The sequence below is a fragment of the Alexandromys fortis genome, unplaced genomic scaffold (genome assembly GCF_014885135.2).
Source record: "Alexandromys fortis isolate MF-2015 unplaced genomic scaffold, M_Fortis_MF-2015_v1.1 scaffold_53, whole genome shotgun sequence".
Taxonomy (NCBI): Eukaryota; Metazoa; Chordata; class Mammalia; order Rodentia; family Cricetidae; genus Alexandromys; species Alexandromys fortis.
The window spans coordinates 7,087,021-7,109,870 of record NW_026067939.1 but is presented as its reverse complement, the minus strand read 5'-3'; the positions used below and the strand labels follow the sequence as shown (position 1 = coordinate 7,109,870).

General features: G+C 36.9%; 1 pseudogene; it reads left to right on the top strand.

The window, feature by feature from the left end:
* The first annotated feature begins 1,558 nt into the window (after positions 1 to 1,558).
* LOC126504927 (40S ribosomal protein S8-like) lies at positions 1,559 to 20,645 on the top strand (annotated as a pseudogene).
* Positions 20,646 to 22,850: the final 2,205 nt, after the last annotated feature.

Sequence of the window (22,850 nt, the reverse complement as noted above, 5' to 3'; positions counted from 1 at the left end):
CAACTTTTATTGGAGATTTGAGAAGGTTGCTTTCAACTTCTGAATTTGCTACCTTCAGCAAAAGATACACATAGTTTAAGGTCACATCTGTCTGTTAGCTTAGACTGCAAAAGTTGATTGCATGACAAGTATGTTGGTTATTACATTATTCTTCTAAAGGTAGGTCAAATAGTTTTAGTACACAATAGGCTAGCATCTTAAGTCTAAAGTGACTACAAGGAATATTATTGACCATGAGGTCCAGCAAAAGTACAAGTCTCATAGAATGTAAGAGCTATTTTTAGAAAACTGCATCGCCACAAGTTCAGAGACCAAAAACTTCAAATCAATGGCTAAGCAAATTGTCTAGCAGTTATAAATCATGAAGCCACAGGAAACCAGAGCAGATATTAAGAAGAAGGTTGTAAGTCACTCTACGGAAGGTAACAATAGTCACTGTCAGGATATTTTTAAATGATTTGCTTCAAAATTAGAGTCATTCAAAGAAATAACCAAATCTTGAATTTCTCCCTAGGAGCATAATTTTCAAATGCTTTTTCAAAGCCCAAAGAGTTTGCTGTAAATTAGTGATAGTGTTCACTGGAATTTCTTTGTAATGGCCAAGAAGGCTCTTAATTATTGTTAGTCACTTGTGCCTTATGCTTTCTAACTTAGAGAACACTAGTTCTCAGTTCTGCTATAGTAGAACATTCTATAGTCTTCCTGGAACTCGGCCTTGATTTTCACCACCTCCCTTTGGATCTAGGCCTTCTGGGAAAGTATTCATCCTTATAGCTACTGTTCAATGTACTGCTGCCCTTCAAGACAGAGCCCAAAGGTTAACTTGTCCATGAATTCTCCTGGATTACATGAACCAAGGTGAGAAGGTCTTCAATTCAAGGCTTGGTTTTACCTCTCTATGGTAACGGTCATTCTTCTTAGGAAGACCCTTTAGGGTTCTCAACTTTCTTCTCACCAGGCTCTTCAAGAAGCAAACTGGTACCCATTGCCCTGAAATTCAGAAGCTTTAAGAATTTTTAATAGATATTAGACACTAACTTAATGTTAAAATAATTAATAAATATTGATAATAGAAAGTGTTTGGAGTTCATTGTAACTGCCAATGAATTACAGTTGATGAAGGTTTTTGGTTTCCTTGTTTGCTTTGTTTTTTAATATGTATCTTTTTTAAAAGAACAGACAACAAGCAGACAGAAACTATCTCCCAATCAAATAAGCAATAAACTCTAAAAGTCATTTATGTACTAGTTGGTAGTAAGGTCTTTAACATTCTCCTAACGTTATTTTCAGATCATTTTCTTCTGCTTCATCTATATTTGGCTGTTCAAGTCTTGCTGTTGTAGGATCACTAGTTTTTACTGGTGTCATGTTGATCTTTGTGGTATTGCATGTATTCTTGCTTCCCCATCTTTTCCTGTGATTGGTGTAGTTGGGGCTGTCTGTGACTCTGGTGATCAATCTTCCAGGTGCCAGTAGAACCAAGGCTCAGATGATTGCCCCTTGTGGTGCAGTTAGAGCCACAGTACCAGTCACCCCGTTGGTCACTCTATGCTAATGGATGTCGCTGGTGTTCCCGGAGTTTGCTCTGCAATACCAATGGTCGTTTGGACCTGTTCCCACAGAGATTGCTTGTGTGGGGCTCCTTTTGCTGAGGTTTTGCCTTGGGCCTGCTTTGGTCGGCATCCTGGTCCAGGCCTACTTCTTCAGCGGTTCCGGGTTTGTGCCCCAGACCTGCAGAGGTCTCTGCTTCCTGCTTACTCCCTCCCAAAATAGATTTCTAAAGAATAAAACGTTGTATGCCTAAATTTTGTGTTTTATAGTAGTATGTAATAAGATGGGAGAAGACTGGCATTTTCTGAGTGTGGTGAGTAATAATTGTCAGATCTTGCTGTATACGATAGAATTTCAGCCAAGTAGCTTATATTCACCAGAATTTTATCTTGCCTTTCATAAATTCAGTTTACTATAGTAACTGTTCCCCACAGTCATTATAAAAAAAAAAGCAGTAAGATAAAATGTTTTAAAAAAAACAGGAGAGATTAAGGGATTACATATGATCTACTACCTCAATCACAATAATCATTATAATGGAAATGGCCCATTAAAAAAGACTTATTTGAGTGGAAATATCTAGAATCACAATATGTGTCGTTTTTACATGGTACCAACATGTTTATCACACTGAAGATTAAGAGAACAAGTTCCACATCTCCTTAATAAAATTCTTTTCAAAAATGAAAAGTCCTTTATTATTATCATTATAGGTATAGTATATTGGATGGCACAGTTTTCATTCTTAGTATCGAGATTTCAGTGCTTCGTTTTAGAAATTTAAAAATACTCTCCTTTTGACAAGATAATTCTGCCATGCTGCTAAGTAGTCATCTTGGAGCCTACACAATTATTTACTTTGCACCATTAATGGCCTGTTTCTTTTTTAAAGCTCAGGCAATCACTGTGACAGTGAGATTTGGGGATTTAGATGATTTGAGTTGCCTGTCTCCTTTGTTCTTTCTTCAAAGAAACGTCAGTCAAGTTCATGTCTGATCAGTACTTCTGGAGAACAAGAGAGAAAATTTGCACTTGTCATTTAGTCATTTTTAACAGTGTTAGAAAAGAAAAGATTGAAACATTTATAAATTTCTTTGGAGGTGCTTTTGCCGCTCAAATGTGCTGAGTGGAAGATTTCTTTTCAACGCTTTAAAATCATATTCTGTCTGAAAGCCATTTTAAGAGTCCAAATAATCAGAACTGGCATGTTGGGAATCACGAGACGACTGTGAGTTATTTTTAAAATGACTGCTGTGTGTCAATCATTTCCATGGCAAAACATTTACTCTGAAATTATATAGAATGAGGCAACCTAACCCAGTTCACACGGTGATGTTAATGTAATAAAGATTAACTCACTTTGTAATGATCTTCGGGAGAGGAATAAGCAGGACAGGCTAGAGGAGTGATGGACTGCAGTTTGCTAAAAATTCCACAGACACAGAGACTAGCTAAAGCATTTTCTCTATTGATGAGGTTTACTGGTTTTCTGTGATGTGTGTGAGTGTATCTCTCTCTCTCTCTCTCTCTCTCTCTCTCTCTCTCTCTCTCTCTCTCTCTGTGTGTGTGTGTGTGTGTGTGTGTGTGTGTGTGTGTGTGTGTGTACTTTTTGTAAGACTGTGTTTCTGTGGTAATATTCACAAAGGCATTTGTGTGTGTTTGCTGTTATCTTCCACTCTAGCTATCTAAGTGGTTTTTGAACACCTAAGCCCTTTTTTATTACATGGAGTACATCTCTGCTGTTTCTCTTTGTATCATGTTAGGTTAGAGGAGAGGTGCTACTTGGACACAGGAGAAATACCTGGGTGGTTTGAATGTTGCATGAAGCCTTTAAAGGTACTGGTAGTTTTGCTCATGCCGGTGTATTCATATTTAATTTTAATATATTAAATAATAAATATTCATATTTAAATGGTATTGTGAAAAATGAATTTTGAGTGTCTAAAATTTATTAGAAAACTCTGCAAGAGGTAATAAACTTTATATCTGTGTAGGTTTGTTTAAATGAATCTCCCCATCCCCTGAATGATGTGTATAGTGATGGTTTGAGGCTGAGTTTTATGAGTTTTTCCAGTCCCAAAGCGCTCTAAAACCACCAAAGATATTGTACTATACTAATACATACTATGTTGTTCACTGTTGCACATCCTTCTCTATCCACCAGCTAGCTAGCTCCCAAATCACAGCACAGAGACTTATTCTTACTCATGTAAGCTCTGCTGATAGCTTAGGCTTGTTTCTAACTAGATCCTATATCTCAAATTAACCCGTATCTTTTAATCTATGTTCTTTTATGTGGTTCGGTTATCTTTACTCTGTATTGCCCATGTTGCTTCCTCTGTGTCCCTCGTATTCCTCGTCTTCTTCCCAGCATCCTTTCTGCCTGGGAAACCTTCCTAGATATTACCCATTTAGCTTTTGATTAAACCACTCAGAGTGACACAGCTTCATAACATACAAAAAGATTGTTTTTCACAACAGTGCACAGCTTTTAGAAGGACTCATCAAAAAGGAACTAATTATTTGTAATACAAATAGTTAAAATTCAGATGTAAGTTGTGGGTCTTATTCAAAAATGAAGAGAAAAATCCTAAAACTGAAAACAATGAGACCTGAAAGTGATGGTGAACATGGATTGGCTAATCAAAAGAATACTTGATCCTAGCCTTAGGGAGGCTCCATGATCTTTGGAAGAGATAGAGAATAACGAACAGAAGAATGCATGAGTGTGGCCAGTAGAACCAGATTCCAAGATCCATGAATATCAGATAAAGGAGAGCAAAGAACACCATAGACACAGAGCAATACCAGCAAAAGCATCCAATCACTGCTTATTGCAAACATAATTTGAAAGAATAGAAGAGTTTAGAATTAGAATATAATTAAATAGAGAATAAATGCTTCATAAATTAATACAAATATTAACAATAGCGTTTATTTAGCACTCAATATATCTCAGCCACGATACTGATATTCTAACTATACTTTTCTCAAGTAGTAAATTGATTGCAGGTATCTTCCAGCCATTTATTATTTGACTAAAAGGACAACAGAAGCATTGCGAGTCAACAATCTGAGGCCCTGATGGAAACCACAGGAGCCTATGGTATCTCTGAGGACAGGAGGCCAAAATTCTGAGTTTTGTTTCCTACTTATTATGAAGTACTATAACCAGAAAATTGTAGCCCCTTAGTTCAGATGATGGTACGACCCCAGAACAAACCCTTTCAAAGAGGACTGGGAGCATTGCTCAATGGGACAGGGCTTCGCTAGCGTGCCTGAGGACCTCGATTGGATTCTCAACAGCAGGAGCAAACGTGTGCGCTAACAAAACCAATACAGCTCAGAAGAAAATAACACTTCTGACTACAGAATTCTTTTCAGAGGTGTATTTTGAAATAGCTAAAGCAAATAAGTAATAAAATATACATGAGCAGAATGTGGCATTGAAAACACAAAGAGAAGAATATTGTATTTAAGACAAACAAACAAAACTGATTTATCCCAGGGAGAAAATCCTTGAGGGCTTTGGCTTTTTTAAAATAAAATATACATAAATGCAATGACAAAATTATGTAAACAAAAAATGAAAATACAGCAAACTGGCAAAGATCAGGACTTGAAGGCAGGTGGATATCAATAGCTATTAGAAATATAATAAAAACATGTAGCAATATGATTGCTAATGTTTTCCTGCAGGACAGGGTGTCAATGCACATCCAGGAACAGTTTCTCTCATGGGAATTTGAAGTTAACATCCAGGAACAGAACACCACAGAAAGAGAGAAAATTAAAGACAGAAGAAGCCTAATTGAGTGTTACGATTGTGGGCAAGTTTACAGGCTGGTATGTAATGTATGTGAGAAGAAGGAAAGCTGAAACAATAAAAACAATAATAAAAGACAAAGTATTTACTCATTCACAGACAATATATATCTGAAAACCTGATAAAATGTGATTTTATAAACAAAGATATTTGACTGCAATATAGACAATCTATATCATCCACCTTCCCTAGGAAATGGCAAAAAAAAAAAAAAAGCACTGGAAGGCACTTTCAAAAGTACTGCATTGAAATGGCTTCTTACAAAATTCTCTAAACATTTAAGCATTTTCTCACCCAGATTACAATCATATCAACTTCTAAACAGCATGTGTGAGACAAGAATATTTATTTATGCATAGGGTAACCTATGCATACATGTTCATAACCATAGACTAATCTCAAAAAAGGTGTTAAGGCAGTGGCCAGCAGAAACAAGAGCATCATCTGCCAGCACTTACAAGCTACAACAACAACTTCTTCCAGGGATGCAGGATCAGTTACCGAGGAAAACATCATAAACTGTGACCTAACATGATTTCTCCAGGAGTGCTATTTTTTTTAATTATTTAACTTTATTTTATATGCATTGGTGTGAAGGTGTCAGGTCCCCTGGAACTAGATCTTCAGACAGTTGTGGGCAGCCATGTGGGTGCTGAGAATTGAACCCGGGTCCTCTGGAAGAGCAGTCAGTGCTCTTAACCACTGAGCCATCTCTCCAGCCCCAGGAGTGCTATTTTTAAATATATTAAAATTAATCATGATAACATATTGATGGATTATTTTCACGGATGTGAAGTAATTTTTGACTTGCAACAATAATTCTTCATGTACAGGAAATCACAAAGATCCAAACTCAGTGTAAAGTTCAGAATAAGCAGGGGCATCTTTGTAGACAAAATGGGTTAACTGATAGAGGGCCTTACTGCCATCATTCAGCCCCTCGGGAGTTATTAGGAGAGCTAAAGACATACTTATCTAATGCCTTAAAATTTCTTGGATATTAAATTAAAATAAACTAGCAAAAAGCAACAATATTTTTTAGATAATGCAATACAAAAAATATAAAGAAATGAGTATATGTATGTCTAGAGAAAAAACATCACTTAAAAGAACAGCAATTACATAAATAGTAAAAATAAGTGCAAGAAAATTATACAGGATTTTATCAGTTGAAGCATTTTGAAAAGTACAGAAGTCTTGAATAAAGTACTTTTATACTTTCAGTTCTTGACATAAAAGTGAAATACCTTTTGAAAAGTCCTAATAAACCTTTTTTTGCTCAAGTCCATGGGAGGCCTGCCACTTTCTGAATGGAGACAAAGGAGGAGGAGTGGAAAGGGAGAGAGGGTAGATGAGTGGGGAGGCTTGTAGGAGGGGAGAAAGTGGAAACTGTGATCAGTGTGGAAAATAAATAAAAAAATGTTATTTAAATAAAATAAAAGGAAAATGAAAAACTTTTAATGTAGAAGGCCTGAATAAGTTAATAAAAAATTTCCCAGCATTCCTAGCACCAACAAAAAATAATAGAAATAAAATGAAAAACAGAAAATGTCTGAAAACTCAGAAAGAAGAAGAAAAATATATACAGAAGAAAGAAGTAGGAAAAGTGAGTAGTTAAGATAGGAGACAATAAGAAGCAACAGACTGCCGGCAACTGTGTGTGTATGTGTGTGTGTGTGTGTGCATGTGTGTGTGTATGAATGTATGTACATAGATTGGTAATACTATTATGAAATAGTATGAATGAATGTTTTAAGCCTTTCTTCAAAATTCTAAGCCTATTCTTCAACTTAAAATAGTCAAAGAAGAGAGTGTGAAAATATTATATAAAAAAGTAAGTCAAAAAAGTAAAAATCTAAAAGGTTTAAATAGCTAACAGTTTATTTAATGGCTAATCTGTTTAAGATTAGATCAAGGTCATGTAAAATATGCAGGCACAGGTGCAAATGGCTTTCAGCACAAAGAGCTACAAAGTTGTTTGTATTTTTCAGCATTAATAATATTTTTTAAAGAGAATGGGACCTAATGGTCTAGTAACTTTATCATGTGGCAAACTCCCTACTCAACCTTTTAATAACCAAGGACACTTCTGCGGGGACTAGTTGGCCATTGCTTTTCTTGGTGTTTGTGTGTTCTTCCACTCACAATATGTGCTATTGGTCCCAGAGCACACTTTAAATTGGGAGTTTCGGGGTGCTATTGAATATGTATTTCTATGTCATTCTCTCCATCCATGTTTTCTGAAGGTCCACCAGTCCTCTGACTATCCTCATTGAATAGATGAACTTAAGAAATGGCTGTCACTGGAGCCGCTAGCATGCCTGAGGTTACATCATACCTTTAACTTCTGGGCAAATTCCTGGATTTCCTACAGCTGTGTAGAGTGAGCCTGAGTCTGAGATGCACCTGCGGATGCTTTTCATAGACTTGGGTGCTCTTTGAAATCACAGTGAAAGGATTGCTCTTCACTGCTTCTCTGCTCTCTAATCTACCAAGAAAGAAACACATTCTTAGAAACAGATTCTAAGAAGTTGGAAATCAAAACTATCTAGATTTTAGAAAAATGGAAATATAAAAGAAAGTATTTGTAATACAGCAGGCGGGAAGGAGATAGGAATATTTAATGATCATGTTTTAGTATGAAATAAGGGTGGACACTAAGGTCTAGTAAGATTAGGTTTTTCCCTTGTGTAACTACTACAGATTTACAGGTTCAATTCATCTGTAAGTTATGAGTCCTGAAAAAGTAAATTGAACAAAATTATGGCAAGTGAGCTTCCCAAGATTCCTGCATCATAAAACCACATCTGTCATTTATTTTTTCATTTTAATTTTTAAAACAATCTATTTTATTTTATATATCAATCCCAGTTTCCTCTCCCTGTCCTTCTGCCATTCCCCCCACCTTTGCCCTAACCCAACCCCATCCACTCCTCAGAAAGGGTGAAGCCTCCCATAGGGAGTCAAGAAAGTTTGTCACATAGCTTGAGGCCCTCCCCCCTGTGTCTAGGCTAAGCAAGGTATCCCTCCCTAGGAAATGTGCTTCAAAAAGCAAGTTCATGCACTAAGGATAAATACTGGTTCCACTGTCAGTGACCCCACAAACTGCCCAAGCCACACAACTGTCACCCACATTCAGGGGGCCTAGTTTCTCCACCTGCCAGTCTGGAGTTAGCGGTCTCCCACTAGCTCAGGTCAGCTGTTTCTCTCATTTATTTTTAACCTAAAGTTTTAATCTGAGTTCTCTTTCAAAGTTTTCTACAGTACATTTGCTGGCAGTTGAGAACAAAAGTAGTCAGTTCCTGAGTTTTGACAGTGAAGTCTGTCTGCAGATGCCTGAGGAGGACCACCCGCGGACACGAGAGGATGGAGTCCTTGGGTTAGGGATGTGTGAGGGCAGGTGGGCCTCCTCGCTTATCCAGTGGGCAAAGCAAGCTGAAACTCAGCAGGGAAGGGAAGAGAGAAGACAAGGCAGGTCTGAAAGGAAAAGCACATGGAAATAATTAGCCAGACAGGCAGCTGTGCCACAGCCAGGGGCCACAGAGTGCATAGGAAATTGAAACTGTAAGACAATGAAAAATAATTACTTGAGAAAAGAAATTCACCCCAGCGAAGCTGAAATATTAGTTATCAGGAAAATTCAGGAACTGAGAGACAATCTCATTGTATTTCAAGAAAGCTTGCATCCACGCAGAAACGTCCACTTAGGATGTTTTCTAAATTTGTTTCTCTTAAATCTAAATGCAAGCACCTGCTATGTCCTGGAGATCATTTGTGTTCTGATCTGCTGGTAATTCCTGCAGCACACAAACAGAGCCGCACAACAGTGGCTCTCGTTTCACTGGCTGAAACCACCTAGAGACATTGCAAGGTTGTCCTGTCCTTTTCTTGTTTTCTCTTTTAATATGTTGATCCAAATAACAAAATAAAAGTGAACTCCAGGAGACTAGCTTTTTTGTTTGTTTGTTTTTTGTTTGTATGTTTGTTTTTCGAGACAGGGTTTCTCTGTGGCTTTAGAGCCTGTCCTGGAACTAGCTCTGTAGACCAGGCTGGTCTCGAACTCACAGAGATCCGCCTGCCTCTGCCTCCCGAGTGCTGGGATTAAAGGCGTGCGCCACCATCGCCCGGCCGAGACTAGCTTTTCTTAATGAGAAATAAATAGTGGACATTTCACATAAGACTGAGCTTTTTAACAGCTAAAGGAAACAAGAGGCTAACTCAGTAAACACCATGCTGTTGGATTCCCTCTGCTTCCCTCCCTGAATTCATTCCTTCTACCCTTGATAGCCAGAAGGCCTGTCACTAATGGCTCAGCCTCTGGTATACAGTCCCCTCCTCCATAAAATAGAAATTATAGTGACGTGTCCATTATCAGATCACTGAGGAAATAAACAGATATATTAAAAACAGTGAAAATAGTACCCATAGATAGTAAGTATTAGGCAAATATAGAGTATTTCAAGAAATTATGGGACAAAAGAGAATTAGAATCTAAGAAAAGGGAAAAGAGGAAGAAGGGGGTAAGGAGAATATTATTATTTTCTTTAGTATTTCAAGTAATCAGTTTTACATATCATAATTTTGAGAAGACATTAAAACAAAAATTGATAAGTCAAAATAGGAAAATAGAAAACAGATGAGCAGCTACACGTCAATTAATGTTCATCTATCATGACAAGAAAGAGCTAAATTAATTCTGGAGAGCGAAGGTTACTGGTCAGAATGCATTTATTATATGCTAATTTAATCAGGTCTATGTCACTTCCATAAACAATATATATATTCATATATATATATATATTCATACCAGTACACACAAGCTCACTCATCCACATGCTTATTCATGTATGTATAAATGTACTTGCAAAACACAAAGATTGACACCTATAGCATGAAACCAAAATAAGATTTGTTATAGCACACCTGATAATTATGTGTAATATCAAAAGATCAAGCAATATAAGTACCTTATTTACTATGACACCCGTGCCTTATTTTCAAAGGCAGCTAATTGAGTCAGCTTGGCAGCCCAAGTCTGCAATCCTAGCTATCTGGAATAGGGAGTCACAAAGGTCACAAGGTCTGACTATTTCTGGGCCATAGACTGAGCTCAGAGTCATTATGCAATAGTGAGATCCTATCTCCAAATATAAAATGAAAAGGAGGCTGGGAATGTAGCTAACATACTAATGTGCTTGCCTCATGTGCTCAAGACCCTACATCCAATCAGCAGTACAGAATGTCTTTTAAAGTAGATGATCAGAGTATGGAGTCTAAGTGTTGGTACATTTTCCCTTGGGTATCGAAGTCATAATGCGGTTTCCACTGGAGCTGAAACTGGCTGCCATTCTTTCCTACCTGCTTCCGGGAGTTTTCAATATGATGTCCACTAGTAGTTAAGCTTGAAATTTCATTTTGCTTCTTGTGAAAAATAGGTGGAAGATATTCCTCTCACCGCTTTATAAGAGAAAGTGTTATCTCGCATCCCAGGGCTGTTCAAAAGACACTAATCTTTCCTGCCTCTGCATTTTCAACATGGTGTTAAGATAAACACTCTCTTTTCAGACGACTGTCCATTGCTAGCTGAAACAGGGAGATACAAAGTAGCCACTGGAAACAACCTGAGCATGGATTTCCCCAGTAATGAGGGAAAAGGGGTTGAGTTGAAGTTCCAATAAGCTTCTAATAGCTTTTTGATGATTTTCCACTCTTTCTCCAACTAATTTTTTCTGTATCTGTAGTTGGAGTTATATCCTTCCCCACTGCACATTGTATATAATAGTGATGTAAATTAATCTAAAAATAGCCTACTTTGTTTTGTTCTCCTTTTCCCTAACAGTGAATTTGGTAGATGGATCCACAGTGCTTTTTATAACCTTAATGTAATCTAGGTAAGCAATCTAAAGCCAGGTAACGCATGTTTTAGGTCTACATTTAAGGGTGATTTAGAGACATTACACCTTTGTGGTTCCCGAGGGAGGAGTAGGAAGATGAATGAAAGTAAAATCCACTAAAATAAAACACACTGGAAAACCACACATCTTCTTCCACTACGCTTAAATTCTCTGCTAAAATATTTTTTTAATTTACATAGATTTATTCAGAATATCCAGTATTACTCAGGCAACATTCTTCTCAGAAACAAATTCCACACCTTTTTGTTTTCAACCTTCATTATATTTTCTATAGCTATATTCTTCATTTCTGAATACTATTTTCTCACTAGCATCTGGGAGAAACCTTTTTAAAACATTATTATAAAGTACATTTTAACATTATTCTGGATGCAACATGAAGCAAGTCCTGTTAATTAGGCATTCACATTCAACGAAAATAGAGTCAGTGAAGTGATTTGAGCAAGCAGCACACGGTATAATCAGGCCTTCAAACAACTCATAGACCGTGGGTCTCACAGGTCTGAGCCTCCTGATGTTAATACTATGGTTACTGTTTAAAATAACAACTTCATTAAAATTTAAAAGATTTTATTCATGCAATTACTCCCAAAGCAAATAAATTAATTCCTTGTTTTATAATTACCTTTCAAAGGCTTCCAGTAATAACTTTCCACATAATTGGTCACAAACATCTAAATTTCTTACAAACTATAAATGTGATAAAAACTAATGATTTTAAAATAATTTTCCAAGTTTGAGTATGCAACGACCTACTCATTTCTCATATTCATACACATCTGTGGCCAATAATTTTTCCTCTTTGTTTTCATTCTATCATTAACAAAGGGAAAAATCCAGGAGATTTAATTTGTTTAAATTTAAATACTTGGTCAACGTTTTAGTAGTAGCAATAATATTGCTGTGAGTTAAGGAGTTAGAACTGCCATTGTTTAAAATATTTAAGTGTTTGTTCTCTGGTTTGCTAGGATTCCTGCACACACGGAGATAGCGGAGGAGAGGAGCAGTTCTATTCTCAATATATATCAACCAGCCAACAATACCGATGCTATTGTTCATCGGTACCAAACAGAAACTAAAAGCAAAATGAACCAATCAGAATTCTTTCATGAACCCTAAGAAAGAAGTTTGATGTCAGCTCTTAGCTTTCAATTTTTTATTTGTATAAGCAGTCAATTTTCTCCATCATCTCAAAGATACCAATTCTATTCCCCATGTGTTCTCCAAAAGAATTCATGCACAAAAGCACATTAGAGAAAAACATGCATTTTTGTGATAACTGGCTATGAAAGAGAAGGTAAGGGTACTTGCTTCACACTGCACAAAGGAAACATTCAAGACAGAAACCACCCAGGAGCTATTTCTTATCCCCAAACTCCACCTAGTTATACTATGGTTTTGTTCCCTCCCTCCAAACTCCATTTGTCTAGGTTCTATCGCTTGTCTCTCTCTCTAGTTGTGCAGTCTCCTAATATATAAAACTGTTCCATTTCATTATAGCTTTTGCTCCCAAAATGCGGATCCAAATTCAAATCTAGGCACAACAAAATACAGTCAAAGATGGTTAGCAAGGCTTGCTCATGGAAGAAAATGGTACGATGATATCTTGCATATCTTAGCCTTCAAGACCCTTCTTTCCCTTGGCAAAATGCATGTCTCAAGGGAAATTTCAAACAATTAACTATTCCTATGCTTACAATACATAGTGTTTATGGGACGTTCCAAAGAATAATGATAATCTTCATTGCCAACTTGACTGTATTTGTGATCACCTTGACAATATATCTTTGAGTGTGTCTGAAAGGACATTTCCAGAGAGATTAAGGTAAGGAGAAAAACCCACCCTGAGTGTCGAGAAAAGAGGGCAAGTTAACCAACTGCAAGTACTCCAGTCTCCCTGCTTCTGGGCTACAAACAAACATGATCAGCCTCCCTCACAATCCCCTCATGCTGTCCCTGCCCTCATGGCCAGTATCATTTCTTATACCATGAGTCAAAATAAACCTTTTCTTCTCTCCTTAAGTATTTTTGTCACTGGAATGAGAAATGTAACTGGTTAAACACATTAACTGCTACTAATTAAAAACACGTCAGGGACAGGCTATGGTTGCTTGACCTTTGTCAAAATGACAGTAGCATCCATGAGGAAGGAGAAGCAGCAACTGGATGCTGGAATAAAAACAAGAAAAGTGACTCCAGAGCTAGCAATTGTCATTTCAGCTATTATTCCAGACTGCTTTCGGTAAGGAAGGAATCCGAGTCACTGGCTACATCTTAAACTGGTCGCTGCTCTGTAATGCTTACTCTGCCCATAGATCCCATTGCAGAATCTCACTTCCTGTTTTATCAGTGTTGTGCCTTCACTGTTCTTAATGTGTGGATGGAGATTATTTTAATTTTTTTTTCTACGAGTTTTATAATTATCAGAAAATACAAGTTAAAAGTAGAACCAGGAATACCAAACCCGAAGAAAGGCTTTCCATAGCTGTTACCAAGAAAGGTCTCAGCTGTTCTCTCAGGGGCTGTGACCCTGTAGTGGCCCCTTTGGAGGGGCCCAGAAGTTTGTTACCATTGCTCTTGCATTAGCAATAAAAGCAGCAACACAGCAGAAAAAGAGAAGCAGTACCCCAGTGTTGGGGTGTTGTTGTGAACATTCAAGTTTCTATGGGCCACACCTGGATCAATGGGAAACCTCAGATACATACTTCTAAGATGTATTAATATTAATCAGAATGCCCTGAAATACACACAGAGAAATTTGTGCGAAAGCTATTTTCTTCTAAGAGAATACAGAGTCTAAAGTCATTGCAATGTGACAACCCAAAATGTTATTTTACTGGTATAAAATTTTCATTTCATAAAATTGCATACAGTTTGATGAGTGTAACAATAAATATTGAATATAGCAGCCTATATTGTTAAATATCTGATAGTTATTCACAAAAAGTTTTAGAGATATTATAAAAAATATAAATCATGTCAAAAAATAAAAATTTGTGTAAGATTTTGGTATTGCATGACTACTCATTCAACAAAACTTGTATAGCAAATAGCTACTCATAAAGATCTACTTATTCTTCCCATTAAAGTAATTTATTAGTTATGAATCCATACACATATTTCCTATATGATAGTTTTTAGTTTGAAATATAAGTATATATAGCTATATTATTGGTGCAGTTTTCTATCTAATATATATAAACAAACTTGAACTAAGATCATTTGTAGAGCCCACTGAAGCATTTTCAGAGCTAAGGAGATAAAGTACTCGCCACACATGAATGAGGACCAGAGTTAGGCACAATACTGGCGACATAAAGCTAGATGCATTGACACATGTCTGTAATCCCATCAGAGACAGGGGACTATTCAGAAGGCTCCCAGACAGGTAGCCTGGGATGCACACAGTTGAAAAAGTAGGACCTCTACTCCCATCATGTCGAAGGCCTAACTCCAGAGGTTACCGTCTGACCTCCACACATTCCTCTGGGTCACTCATCTCCACCCACAAAAGTATGACCTGCCCAGAGACACACATGCCACAAATGCACACGCGAAATCCTTTCAGACATCCTACAGAACATTTTAATGAGATGTCTTTAAAGACTCTCCTCTATTGAGAAGCCTCTAAAACTTTCCCCGCTGAGAATTTATCCGATTGAGAACCCCAAAAGACACATTTTTATCCTCTCTGGCTCCAATTATGTTTCATGAAATGAACTAATTATTAATTTGCCACAGCATCGTTAATAAATAGCACAACTTACAATAAAACTGTCTCTAAAATTCAAAGACTTCAGACTCAGGTAAGAAAAGTTTATCAGCTCCAGCGATCCCCTTTGAGTACACGGAATCAAAGATCAAAACAAAACAGCTGACTTTATTTTCACAGTCAACTAGAATCACCAGCTCTACTTGGTTGTGGACTGACATGGCAGCCCCGCTGGTAGTGCTGCTTCTAACTTGCTTCCTCGGGAAGTCTAACACTGTGGTGTCGGCCATGGAGCCCTATAAGGCTTTCTTCTCTTTTCCAAAGATGTGATATTGGAAAAAAAAATAACCTTTCCGAGTAAAATTTTATTTAACAAGTCTTCATAAATATAAAGTCAGTTTCACACAAGATCTCCGCCCCCCCCCAAAAAAAATCCTAAATTAATGTGAAAACCTGTGGTTATAATGAACATAATTATAGTCATAATATTCATTTGTTTAATTATAACATAGTAATTGAGCAATAAACAGAGATTCTATTTTGAATAAAATATGCATATTCTGTGGGTAATTAGTACCACAGGATGGGCAGACTCTAGTTCTTGCTCACATCTGTGTGGTTCCTCTTGTAAAAAATAGAGATTTACTGGACCACACGCACATCCATCTGTCTGATTTAACACTCCAATAGCCAACGTGGGAACTTACACAAAAGAGTGAGTGCTGGACACATCTAAAATACTGAGAACAAAAATAATCCCTACCAAATTAATTTTTTTGACAGTTGAACTCAAGTCATTTCTTTCCCAAGTATTAATGAAGTATTATCTCTGTCATCAGGCCAAGTAACTAAGGCCTGAGAAACTGGCAGGAAATGCAGAGCGGCGTTTCTCAGAGACTCCCTGGCCTGTATCTGTATGAGGATTGATACAAATAGCTACCCTTAAAAACTGAATACTGTACCTTAGGATATTTATTAAGTACCAGCCAAGGGAGGGGGGGGGCTACAGTTTAAAAGTCTGGTTAGTGGGGCAGCACCATTGACAGGACCTACAATCTGTTACAATGGCATCTTCCCTGGCTCGTAGGGAGCCACAGAATCTCCGTGTGTGTTTTCAATGGACTTTGAACACATATAGAACATTTTTGTAATTATTAATATGATTTGAAGAGCATAACAGCTTGACTCAGAATCAACCTGCTGCTGTCTCAAGAAATTCTTGAGAAACTTTGATTTCCTAGAGCCCTCATTGCATCCTGGCAACTACAACTGTATTGATTCTGGTAATTGCCATTATATTCTGTTTCTAATAAAAGTATAAAAAGTCTGATTGCTCTCAATACAACTGTCATAGCCTCAGTTTTCTGTGGCCCTCCAACCACTCTGATATAATGCCTTGAGACCGTAGCAGGTGACCTTACCTTTGTAAATAACACAGGTCTACGCAAGAAAGGACAAAACCATGATATTGAGCTTCTAAAACTTCTAAAGAACTTTTGTTACTGAATTGACTTTTACTGCTCAAAAGCTCTATGATCTTCTGGTTTATAGCTTAACCTATTAGGGAATGACATTATGTATTATTTCAATGCACTCATACTTAAGGTCTATACGAAGACTCCATCCTTATGTAGAAATATTCTTGACGGGACGTTCTCAGTCTTTACCATGGAATAATTGATTTCACTTTCTTAAAATTTCAATATTATGAAGTTGGAGTTGAAGAATGGCTCAAAGGTTAAGAGCGTACACCACTCTTGTGGTGGACAGCTGGACACGAGTTCATTTCCCAAATTCATGTCAGGTGACTCACAATCGCCAGTAACTTCAACCCTAGAGGATCTGACACTTGTGACCTCTGCAGGTGCCTGCACTCATTTCCATATGTCCACAAACAAAAACATGCGCAAAACTAAATATAATAAAAATAAATCCAACATGATGAGGTCATTGACTCTCAAAAAAAATACGTCTACACAACTAAAATGTTTCTGCTGCTAGGTAACATGCAAACTATATTTAAAATATTTTAAAGTTTGGGAGACAAAAATTAGTACACAATTAGTTCCATAAATTAATTCTGCAGGAAGAGAATAAAATTTTTTCCCAAATTGGCCAATTTTCATAGTTATTTTAACTATTGATTTTCAATTTAATTAAAGCTAAACTAGATTGGAGCGAACTAAAGCTAATACCAATTATTGCTTGCAACTCTACAGTTTGGATAACAAGCATTTTGCCAAAAGCAAGGAAAAGAAAAAAATATTATAGGTCATATATTTTAATATTGCTCTTACCTCTAATTAAATCTATTTAATTAATACTTCTAATTAAAACCACTCCTTAACCTAGCTTGTTGGGGGCTCCCTTCTCCCTAACATCTTTCCATATTTTGTGAATTTAGGATTAACTCTATTTAAAATAGGGTGTAAGTCTATTTTTACTTTTTTGTTTTATATTTTCAGTGTCAAATAACTATTGCTATACAAGTATTTAAGGAGTGAGGTGAGTGTGTGTGTGTTTGTGTGTGTATGTATATATACATATGACAGAGGAAAAAATTTACAATCCAAATCTTATTCAGGCTTCCAATCAAATACAAGTAAGGTCATAATTCTCTCTACATAATTCACACATAAAGTGTGTGTGTGTGTCTGTTTGTCTGTCTGTATCAGTGTCTATGTGTGTCTGTGTGTGTGTGTGTGTTTGTGCATGTGTGAGTATACAGACAAGCTCAACAGATATGGCTATTGTCCCCTCCCCGTGATGAAGGCTACTCTTAAGTACTCTTCAAGAATAAAGTCAGTACCATGCCATGATGACCAGTTTAGGTGCTATGCACCTCTTTCCTCCCGGCAGCCTAAGGTTCCTTGATTACAAAAAAAAAAAAAAAAAAAAAAAAAAAAAAAAAAAAAAAAAAAAAAAAAAAAAAATTCCCTTGGAATGCAAATTTTGCCTATATTTAGATTTCATTATCTACTGAGAAGTAATATGCATTTCAGCTTTCCATTTATGGAATAACTCTGAATTTAATCTAATTCTTTGTTACAGGAGGAGAACCAGAGGATGATGGGAATAACACAAAGGAGTATGATAAAAATAAGTTCTGTTCTATACATTTATCTATGTCAGAAACTTTGGGTGTTTTGTATGGAGGGAGGACAGTGCTGCTTACCAGGGTCTTTGGGGCAGGAGGTGCACAGTGATGGTCCTCAGAGCAGGATCCAAACACGACATATTTATTACAGAGCATCGATCAGAGCAGGAAATGCTCTCAGTGAGTAAACGAGTCCAGATTCATTTTAAGATGAATTTGTTATCTGAAAGATAATGTATAAATATNAGAGTGGGTGGCTTCATATCTTCAGAGAGAGAGAGAGAGAGAGAGAGAGAGAAAGAGAGAGAGAGAGAGAGAGAGAGACTTTCATGTCAACTATGTTTTGCCATTCTACATACCTAGGGCCCCCAAACAACTCTGCTTTCTGTCAGTTTTTTATTAGCTAATGAGATGAACATGACCAGTAATGCTTTTCTTTTGACAGCCAGCAATTCAAGAACTAAAATTTGGTCTGAATCATACTAAAGATGACTTTCTTACATTCTTACCACAACACAGAAACATGGCATTCCAATTTTCTGATTCGGCCAATTAAGAAAGCATATTACTATATTCCCTTTAAATTATTATTGACTGATAATCCATATAGCTATAAAATCATGGGTGTTTTAATAATATTGTAGCTAGACAATAGATGCTGAATTATACGGGCTATAATTCCCTATATGTGCTCTACATCCCCAGCAGGCATGTCATTCTTTATCATAACTAGAAATTATGCTGCATACATGTGCCTATTTGTATGTATGAAGAAGTATAAGTACATTAATGCACTTTTGCTTGGAAGTCAGGGGACAACCTCTGATATTATACTTCAGAAGCCACCATCCTTGCTTTTCTTTTAAGATTTGTTTTTTGTTACACAAGTTTGAGGGCTTTGCTTGCATTAATGTAAGCGAACTGCATGCTTTCCTGGTGCTTGCAGATGCTAGGGAGGAGATGGAGCTCCTGGAAATGGAGGTAAGCAGTGGTTGTAAGCTACCATGTCGTGCTGGGAACAGAACCTGGGTCCTCAACAAGAACAGGAAATGCTCTTAAATTCTGAGCCATCTCTTTAGCCCTATTCATCTTGTGTTGTCGTTGTTTTCTTCAGCGGGGTCTCTCAATGGCTTGAACTCACTAATTAGACTTAACTGACTGGTCAGTCTGGGAACCCCAGGGATGCTCTTATCTCCCAGGTCAGTGCTGGGATTAAAGCGTGCCACCATGCCCAGTCTTTTCCATGGGTACTGGGAACTTTACACAGGCCCTGGTGAATCAGGTACTTTACCAGTTGATATGTCTCCTTAATGGTACTTGGATCCTGGGTTTTAAATTGTTATCATATTTAAAGTCTTCCTAACTTGTCACTCAAAATGTTCTGTATAGATTAGGTTAAAGTTCTAAAGTGATAAATTCACTAGGATACAACATATGGTATATTGTGCATCTCTGAACTGTAAAAACCACCATAAAAATTAAAGCACATTCAATTTTTTTCTCTGCCTCCTAAAATTCCTTCTTTCTTCACAGGACATTACTTATATATGTGCATTCAAATGCTGATCTCTTATGATAAGATGCTGTTAAAATAACACTATCTGAAATAAAATCATTTAAAACTGAAAATGTATTTAGTACACTTGAATGAGCCTAGCAACTTAATACCACATGCTGAGAGTGTCAACTACTTGCCCTTGTGAGCAGATGGCTGTCTGGTAGTGGAAACTCAATATCATGGTGATGGTGACATCTTTACTTATGATCAGCTTGAGAGAAGGTCCAATTAAAAAATCTCCTGTATGGTTTCTACCAGGTTTTTATGGCTTCTGTAAACCAGGACATTGCTATTTCCAGCCAGCACCGAGTGATAGGCATCTCTTGGGACTTCTGGCACAAGCTCCCCAAGACCTGAGGTAGGTGAAAGATCTACCAGAAGAAGCAGCAGTATGAGCTAGAATAGCCTTCTGCCAACACTAAGATTGGATCTCACTGTGTGTGTGTGTGTGTGTGTGTGTGTGTAACACACACAGTCTGAGTTCAAGTAGACAGTAAAAAGTACCAAGCCCTAAGATTGGATGGGGGGAATTTTCCTGGGGCTCTGAGTATTGTGCTTGCAAAACAGGAATCATTGACACTGTCTTCAATGCATCCAATAGCATGCTGGTCTGCAGCAAAACCCTGGGGAAGAACTGCATGCTGCACCGGAAAGCACCATGTAACGGCAGTAGTACTAGCCCTGCTTAGCCCTGCCACGGGCCACAAGAAGGAGGCCGAGCTGGCTACCGAGGAGGAAGAGCTTTAAAACAAAAATGAGCAAAGACAATTTCAAAAGAAATATGATGCAAAGAAGAAGGAGACCAAAATCAGCAGTCTTCTGGAGGATCAGCTCCAGCAGGGTAGATTTCTTGCCTGTACTGCCTCGAGACCAGGCCAGCGTGGCAGAGAGAGGGCTATGTTCTAGAAGTCAAGGAACTGGAGTTCTATCTGAGAAAGAGCTCTAGGCCCTCACTGTCATATTCTAATGCTGATAATAAAATCTGAAATGTAGTAGGCATTCAAATACTTGTTGAATAAACAAATAATTAAATCAGTCAGAAGCTACGTGATAGAGTTAGCAAAATTTCTATGAGACTTAGAAAAATAGTAGAGTTTATTTTTTCTCTTCCATTCATTAGTAGAAATAATAGAGTAGAAATTAGAAAAAGAAAGAAAAAGCAAGAGTGGAGAGAGAGAGGAGAGAAAGAGAGGGCGAGTTAGTTCTCCATGAAATATAGAATAACCTTTAGTGATGACTAATCTAAATTCTATAAACAATTTTCTGAAAGTCACTCCAAGTTCATTCGTATATTCTGTTTTCATTATCTGAAAATTTTTTCTGAGACAGTATCATTATTCTTAGAGTTAAGAGGAAAAAAATAATTTGATAAAGAATAGAACTTATAAGTATGCAATTTTAACTATACTTGAGAATTACATTTCTCTCAAAAACTGTTATATATGTTACTCCTTGTAAAAGTTAAAAAACAGCAGAAATTACCAGTAATCTAAGGAATCAATTTTCAAATTTTTCATACTGTAGTCTATGTATTCCCATCCCCAATGCCAAAAGACCAACAGTGGAGACACTAATGACCCTGAGCCTCAATCCACATTCTTTTTAGATGTTTCTAACAGTGCACAAACCATACAATTACCTGTTGTCCCCGTGTTGTTTATGATGGGATTATTTCCAAGTAAAATGAATAAAAATATTATAGACAGAGACTTGGGTGTAAGACAGTAATAGAGTATTTGCCTAACATGTGAAAGTCTCCACACCATAGCCAGTCAACCAACCAAAAACGTTAATATAAACAGTGTTGACGGATAGGTTTAGCCTAAGGGAAAATTAATGTGAAAAAATAATTATTTGAAAGTTTTCTACTATTTTTTGTATAAGACCCCCAAACAGTGCCTTTACTGATCTCCTATTCTAATTATCACACGAACATGTCTCTGGGAACAGCATACAAGGCAGATTAAAATTTGGTCCAGTATCTAAAATCTCAATATGAAAGCTTTATACTGATTTAAAAAAAAATAACAAATTAGAACAAATTTGCTGTTCTTCTTTAGAACACTTAGTACTACATTTAGTAGGAGAATGAAGGTAGCACTGGTGATTGACCTAACATTCACATGAGGAAATTAATAAATGATGTTATTGTAGTTTTTCAATTTATTCAGTTATTCAGTTAATGTTTGTGTTTTGAAGGCACTATTATGTTTCTGGCCACTTTCAAATAGAACACTCCGGACACAATTGAATGATAAATTTTATTTCCACATAAAGATTATAATTACTGTATTTTAATTTAATTCATCTTTATATGCATATGTGATTAAACTGCCACAAGACTCTAAAGAAATTCAGGATTACAGGATAATCGCACAAGTACAGAACAAATTATGAGTTATTTGTACTTATTAGAACAATAAATTCTTAAAAAGTTTTAATTTAATCGCATCTAGAAATGTTTCTGAAATGCATTTTCTGTAGCACAGATTGATGCCTGGCATGCTCATAATGTCATTAGTACACTTTGTGGTTCTGTCACCAGCCCACAAGACTTTACCATGAATGTACAGCTAACAGACCAATAGGCAGATCCATGGGAAGTGTATACATATATGTCCACATGGAATATCCTGTTTTGCTGAGCTAGAGGAATATTTGTCTTTTGGAAAAGCCACTGTCAAACCTGTTAAAACCTTGTAAAGCCATGGTTCTTCCCTTCAAAATGAGTTTCATTTTCAAAACAAATCAGCAGTGTAACTTCTGGTACATGGGCAATGGAGTGACCATTCTGTTCCCCACACCATGAGACCTTAGAGTGACAAATCCACTCATTATTCTATCAGTCAGATTTATGTAGAGTCAATCACACAAAATTATGTACTAACAGACCACATAGAAATTTCTATAGAAGACAGGCACTGAGCAGGAAGGCAGCAGTTATAGAAGGAAAAATCACTAACCAAGGAGTCCAACAATGACCACAATAACTCAGACATCTAGAGACCCTTCACCAGCGCAACTCAAAGAAGGGATGCACACGAACTCTACTACTAAAAAAGTGACCGGAGTTAACAACCCCTGGTCATTAATATCACTTAATGTCAATGGGCTCAACTCACCTATAAAAAAGGCACAGCTAAGAGATTGGATACGAAAGCAGGATCCAACATTCTGCTGTTTACAAGAAA